Source organism: Arachis stenosperma, chromosome 6 (genome assembly GCF_014773155.1).
Source record: "Arachis stenosperma cultivar V10309 chromosome 6, arast.V10309.gnm1.PFL2, whole genome shotgun sequence".
NCBI lineage: Eukaryota > Viridiplantae > Streptophyta > Magnoliopsida > Fabales > Fabaceae > Arachis > Arachis stenosperma.
The window spans coordinates 17,957,697-17,965,203 of NC_080382.1; the positions used below are offsets into that span (position 1 = coordinate 17,957,697).

Sequence of the window (7,507 nt, forward strand, 5' to 3'; positions counted from 1 at the left end):
AAAGATAAAACTACTCATTTGATTATTACTTCATAACTCTCTTTCTACAATTCTGTTTCTATTAAATCGTGAAGTGAGACAGGTCTCTATATTATTCGAGATTGTATTGATATTGCTCTTATTTAGAGAACTTTTAATTGTTCTCAAAATTCAGGTAGTGATAACCTTTTAGATTAGATTTGTGCCTCCCTATCTAACCAGAATTACTTGTGTTTCCTTGTTTGTCTTTGGTGGGTATGGGAATAGAGATTGGATAGGATTTTCAGTAATGATCATTGAAATTTTTTTATACAAGACAAATGATACTACAATCATGTCATGATTTTATGTTGGTTCAAAAGTCTACTCCTTCGTGTACTGGTAGATTTTCGAGTTTCGACTGTGTTATGAAAATCTCCTGAAATCGGCTCTGTCAAACTTAATGTTGATGGTATAGCTACTTTCCACATTTGCAGTATGAGAAATATAGAGGAGTAGTTCGAAACTCTAATGGATATTGGATTGTAAGATTCATTTCAGGTAACTCAGTTTTAAATGTAGAGACGGATTCTATTCAAACATCTCAAGTAGCAATTGGTTATTCTCAAGATCACATAAGCTATATGAAGTGGTCTATCACATTCTGGCTTTAATGCAAATATGCAATGTTATGGGTTGTTTCTTTGAGGTACCATGAAAATTTATACGTAATTATCTTTATTTGAAATTGATAGTTAAAAATCGTTAGATAACAATTTAATTCAATATGTTAAATTATCTAATAATTTTTAATTATCAAATTTATATGAAGATAACTGTATATGAAATTTTATCCTAATATATATATTTCGAATGACTAGTATAACGAAAGATAAGTTAAAAAAAAATGGCTTTATCCAAATATTTTTTCTGTGGTCAATAATAATTTACCTAATAAAGTATCTTATTTATTACTAAGTGATTCTACTTGTTTTAATTTTTTGTATTTTCGTTGTAAAAAAAAAAAAAGAAAGAAAACACATCTAAAGTCTTGCTACGATACGCAGATAAGATTATCATATTTTTTTATTCTTTGGACTTAAGTTACTATCATTGCGCGTATTTATGTGTGTACTAGTCAGACACAGTTGGAGAAGTCAATGATCTAGAAAAGAATTTATCAACATAAAATATCTTGAAAAAGAAAAAATTAATACAATAAAACTTGAGACGAGATGTACTCATGTACACGTAGTAATAATATATATTTTTTATAAGCACAATATAAATGTACATACAATTTATTATAAAAATCATTGGTTAAAAAAAAAATGTGTGAGGTAACTCAAGATGGAGTTGATATTAAAAATTTTTAAATATCGCATGTCTGATATCATAATAACTAAAATCTTAAAATCTTAAAATTTAAATTTGATATTATAATTTTAAACAACCAATTCTAAAAGAAGTTTATTAGATTAAATTTTTTTACTAAAATCTTTAGATTTTTCTCTTATTTGTTTACCTTGTATTTTGTTTTTTTTTTTTTTTTTTTGTGGTTAAAGTAGTACTTTTGGTTATACCAATGAGACATTAATTGGGCTACTTGAAATCCGATCCAAAATCTAGTTTATTTATTATACCAATCCTTCCTAATATAATTGGGTTATAGGTGTTTTACCAAAAAAAAAAATTGAGTTATGGGAGAATCTTAGGATTTAGATGTAATAAAACTGGCTCAAGATAATAAAGAGGTATTTGGGCTGTTCTTTTTAATACCAAAAAAAAATATAAATCTATTTGGATGACTCTAATAAGTCCAAACACAAATTATAAAAACAATTAAAATATAGGGTTTAGAAGATCATTTAGTAAATCTTATTCCACATCACCCATAAGTTAACAAGCTAACAAATAGCTGGAAAGCTTCACCAAAAAAATAAAAACAAAATAACTAGAAGGAAAATAAAACAAAAAAAATAACAAAGCTTCTTATTAATAATAATTTATTATTTCATGAATATGTGTATGTAATATATGTAAATCACTATTGGAATTTGAAAGAAGTTAAGATGTTCTTGAATTTAGATAAAAGAATCAAAACTTGCTTTAATGCTACTTAATATATATATAAACTTCCCTAAATATTTCTATATTTATATATATTTCTATATTTATATATAAAGGTGATGTCAGTTATAAAATAGGATATGAATCAACCAACTGAGAATTCGCCAATTACCAGCTATTGCAATTGTTGCATGTAGTTCATGTGAATGTGTCCCAGAAAGAGAATTGTATTTTTAAGAATGAAATCATGGAAACATTGTTTTCAAGTTCATATGAAATAATGTAGTTTAATCTGTATTTAAGGTTGGTAGACTATTGAATTTAAATAAGGTTTAAGGGTTTAGACTAAAAGAAAAAATATTCAAATTTGCAAAATAACAAAAATATAATGTAATTGGACTATTTGAAATCTGACACAAAACCTAATTTGTTTTTTATACCAATCCTTTCTAATATAATTGGGTTACAGGAGTTTTACCAAAAAAAAAATTGGGTTATAAAAAAATCTTAAATAAAGAGACATTTGGGCTGTTCTTTTCAATACCAGAAAAAATATAACCTACTTAGGTGACTCCCAATAAGCCCAAACACAAATTATAAAAACAATTAAAATATTCAAATTTAAGGTTTGTAAGGTCACTTAGCAAATCTCATCACACATCACCTATAAATTAACAAGATAACAAATAGCTGAAAAGCTTAACCAAAAAAATAAAAACAAAATAACTAGAAGGAAAATAAAACAAAAAGTATCAATGCTTCTTATTATTAATAATTTATTATTTCATGACAGATGGGGTTCTTCTACGAGAAACACTCAAAGACTCTGATCTAGACAAGTATCGGTATGAAAATATTGAGAAAATTCACCCTCAACAATGACATTTATGGTGTTTCTGCAAAAAAAATAACGTTAGTATCTGAAACTATTGCAGGGTTATTGTCATGGATGAAGCCCATGAAAGATCATTAAACACGGATGTTCTTTTTGGAATATTGAAGAAAGTTGTAGCTCGGCATCGTGATTTTAAGTTGATTGTCACATCAGCAACTCTGAATGCACAGAAATTTTCACATTTCTTCAGAAAGTGAGTTTCAGCTCCTCAATCTTATCTAATATCTCATTTTTCACATTTTGGTTGGTTCACGATCTAATTAGGGCATTCTTGCAGTATGCCAATTTATCATATTCCTGGGAGAACATTTCCTGTGACTACATTATGGAGTAAAACTCCAGTTGAAGATTATGTTGAAGGTGCAGTGCAGTAGGCCATGAGGATTCACATTACTAGTCCTCCAGGTGACATTCTTATCTTCATGACTGGCCAAGATGAGATTGAGGCAGCTTGCTACGTCCTTGCAGAAAGAATGGAGCAGATGGTCTCTTCTTCAAAGAAAGCATTCCCTAAACTCTTGATTCTACCCATATACTCTCAGCTTCCTGCTGATTTGCAGGCTAAGATATTCTAGAGAGCTGAAGATGGAGCCCGAAAATGCATCGTTGCCACTAACATCGCTGAGACATCATTGACTGTGGATGGTATCTTATATGTCATAGACACAGGTTATGGTAAAATGAAGGTGTATAACCCAAGGATGGGAATGGACGCTCTCCAAGTCTTCCCCGTCAGCCGTGCTGCTGCTGATCAGCGTGCTGGTCGAGCTGGTAGAACTGGGCCTGGTACATGTTGTCGACTGTACACAGAGAGTACTTACCTAAATGAAATGTTGCCCAGCCCTGTCCCTGAGATTCAAAGGACTAACCTCGGCAATGTGGTCTTGTTGCTGAAATCTCTTAAAGTTGATAATTTACTTGATTTTGATTTCATGGACCCACCTCCGCAAGATAATATTCTCAATTCTATGTACCAGTTATGGGTATTGGGTGCCCTTAACAATGTGGGTACCTTAACAGATCTTGGCTGGAAAATGGTTGAGTTTCCACTGGACCCTCCACTTGCCAAGATGCTTTTGATGGGTGAACAGCTAGGGTGCCTTGAGGAGGTTCTGACGATTGTTTCCATGCTTTCAGTACCGTCAGTTTTCTGTAGACCCAAGGACCGATCAGAGGAGAGTGATGCTGCACGCGAAAGATTTTTTGTGCCAGAATCTAATCACCTAACCCTGTACAATGTCTATCAGCAATGGAAACAGCATGATTACAGAGGTGACTGGTGTAATGATCATTTTTTGCATGTTAAAGGTCTAAGAAAGGCCAGAGAGGTGAAATCCCAGCTGCTTGATATTGTCAAGACACTGAATATCTCTCTAACCACCTGTTAGCCTGATATAGACATAGTCAGAAAAGCAATTTGCTCAGCACTTCCACAATGCAGCAAGATTAAAGGGTGTTGGAGAGTATGTCAACTGCTGGACTGGGATGCCGTGTCATCTACACCCCAGTAGCGCACTCTATGGCCTGGGTGCAACTCCGTAATATGTGGTTTATCACGAGTTAATCCTAACCACGAAGGAGTATATGTAATGTGCTACAGCCGTGGAGCCCCAGTGGTTGGCTGAGCCTGGACCCATATTTTTCTCTGTTAAGGAGTCTGATACATCATTGCTGGAGTATAAGAAGAAACAGAAACAAGAGAAGACGGCCATGGAGGAGGAGATGGAGAATTTAAAGAAGATGCAAGCAGAGGTTGAGAGAAAACAGAAGCAGGAGGAGAAAGAAAAGTTGGCTAAGCAGCAACAACAAGTCTCCATGCCAGGTTTAAAAAAGGGGGTCGTCCACATATTTGAGACCAAAGAAACTTGGTTTGTAAATAGGGAATTTCTATGGTGCTGATAGCAAAAACAAACATGTGATGATGTCCTTGTGTGTCACTCTGAAAATGTAACACATGGCTATTGATCTCACTCATTGTTACGGGTTTTACGGAATATAGAGTTGCTAGTAGCTAGTAGGTTATGTTCCTATTCTTTATTTAAAAGATAATCTCTTATTTCTTATAGGTTAATTATGTGATTAACTAAATGAGATATTTGGACTATATTACAAATTTAGTAAGAAATTGTAGTGGTAACAAAAAAATTAATATAAAAGTCATGTATTGTACCAAAAATATATTACAAAAATTTGTTTTGTTATTTGTTGACGTATATAGTAGAATATAATTATGGAAATTTCGAATCTTATTATTAGCTATATATCTATATATAAGATTGAATTGGTTGGTAATATTTATTTAATTAACTAAATAATAATAAAGGGTTCTTTAATTCTTTTTGGTTTAACAATGACCGAATTGAATGGTATATAATATATTGGGCTATTTGAAATCCGACCCAAAATCTAGTTTTTTTTTTTTTATACCAATCCTTTCTAATGTAATTGGGTTATAAGAATTTTACCAACAAAATAAAATTGGGTTATAGGAGAATCTTAAGACTTAGATGTAATAAAACTAAAGAGGTATTTGAGTTGTTCTTTTCAGTACCAAAAAAATATAAGCTTATTTGGGTGACTTCCAATAAGTCCAAACATAAATTATAAAAATAATTAAAATAATTCAAGTTTAGAGTTTGTAAGGTCACTTAGCAAATTTCATCCTACATCACCCATAAGTTAACAAGATAACAAATAGTTGAAAAGCTTGACCAAAAAAAAAAAAAAATAGCTAGGAGAAAAATAAAATAAAAAATAACAAAGCTTCTTATTAATAATAATTTATTATTTTATGAATATGTGTATGTAATATATGCAAACTACTATTGAAATTTGGAAGAAGTTAAAATGCTCTTGAATTTAGACAAAAGAGTCAAAGTTTGCTTTAATGCTACTTATAATATATATATATATATATATATATATATATATATATATATATATATATATATATATATATATATATATATATTAGAGACAAAAACTTTTATACATATTTCTATATTTATATATAGAGGTGATATCAGTCATGAATTAGGATATGAATCAACTCACTGAGAATTTGTCAGTCATCAGCTGTTGCAATTGCTGCATGCAATTCATGTGAATCTGTTCAAGAGAAGAGAATTACGTTTTTAAAAACGAAATCATAGAAATATTGCTTTCAAGTTCATATGAAATAACGTAGTTTAAGTGTTTAACTGTTTAAGTACAGAAAAAGGATTTATATTTGAGGCCGGTAGACCGTTGAATTTGAATAAGGTTCAAGGATTTATCCTAAAGAAAAAAATAACTTTGACCAAAAAAAAAAAGAAGAAAAAAATATTCAAATATGCAAAGTAACAAAAATATAATATAATTGGCCTATTTGAAATCCGACCCAAAACCTAGTTTGGTTTTTATACCAATCCTTCCTAATCTAATTGGGTTACAGGAGTTTTACCAAAAAATAAAGTTGGGTTATAAAAAAATCTTAGGACTTAGATGTAATAAAATTAGCTCTGGATAATAAAGAGGCATTTGGACTATTCTTTTCACCAGAAAAAATATGACCTATTTGGGTGATTCCCAATAAGTCTAAATACAAATTATAAAAAAATTTTAGGACTTAAATATAATGAAACTGGCTTACGATAATAAAGAGGAATTTGGGTTGTTCTTTTCATTACCAGAAAATTATAAACCTATTTGGGTGACTCCCAATAAGCCCAAACACAAATTATAAAAACAATTAAAATGATTTAAATTTTGGGTTTGTAAGATTACTTAGCAACTCTCATCCCACATCACCTATAAGTTAACAAGATAACAAATAGTTGAAAAGTTTGACCAAAAAATAAAAACCAAATAACTAAAAGGAAAATAAAACAAAAAATAACAAAGTTTCTTATTAATAATAATTATTTCATGAATATGCGTATGTAATATATGTAAATCACTATTGGAATTTGGACGAAGTTAAGATGCTCTTGAATTTAGACAAAAGAGTCAAAATTTGTTTTAATGCTACTTAACATATATAGACAAAAACTTCCATACGTATTTTTATATTTATATATAAAGGTAATGTCAATCATAAATTAGGATATAAATCAATCAACTGAAAATTTATCAAGTAGTCACCAGGGAGTGGATCCTCTCCAGTGAATAAAAAACTGGATGGTGTACAGTGGTTAATCTAATCATTCACTATACTCTCTCTTTTATTTATTTCTGGTCCCACTATTAAAATCAAAGGTGAGAGATTACACTGTATTTTGTCAAGTGTTAAAAAAACTGGAGAGGATCCACTTCTACTGTTGCAATTGCTGCATACGGTTCATATGAATGTGTCCAAGAGAAGAGGATCGTATTTTTAAAAACAAAGTTATGGAAACATTACTTTTAATTTCATTACTATTTTTAAATTATAAAAATTCATATTATGTTGTTTAGTATTATTTTTAAAAAATATTTTTAATTTTTTAAAAAGTTAATTCAGAATTTTTAAAAAAATATAAAAATATTACTTTTCTTATTTTCGATGAGTTATTTTATCAATTTTATTTAAAAAAATTTTGACTTCAAAATAAAAGAAAGCTCTAT

The 7,507-nt window shown here is 29.9% G+C and overlaps 1 pseudogene; it reads left to right on the forward strand.

The window, feature by feature from the left end:
• The first annotated feature begins 2,814 nt into the window (after positions 1-2,814).
• LOC130932751 (pre-mRNA-splicing factor ATP-dependent RNA helicase DEAH7-like) lies at positions 2,815-4,799 on the forward strand (annotated as a pseudogene).
• The last annotated feature ends 2,708 nt before the right edge of the window (positions 4,800-7,507 follow it).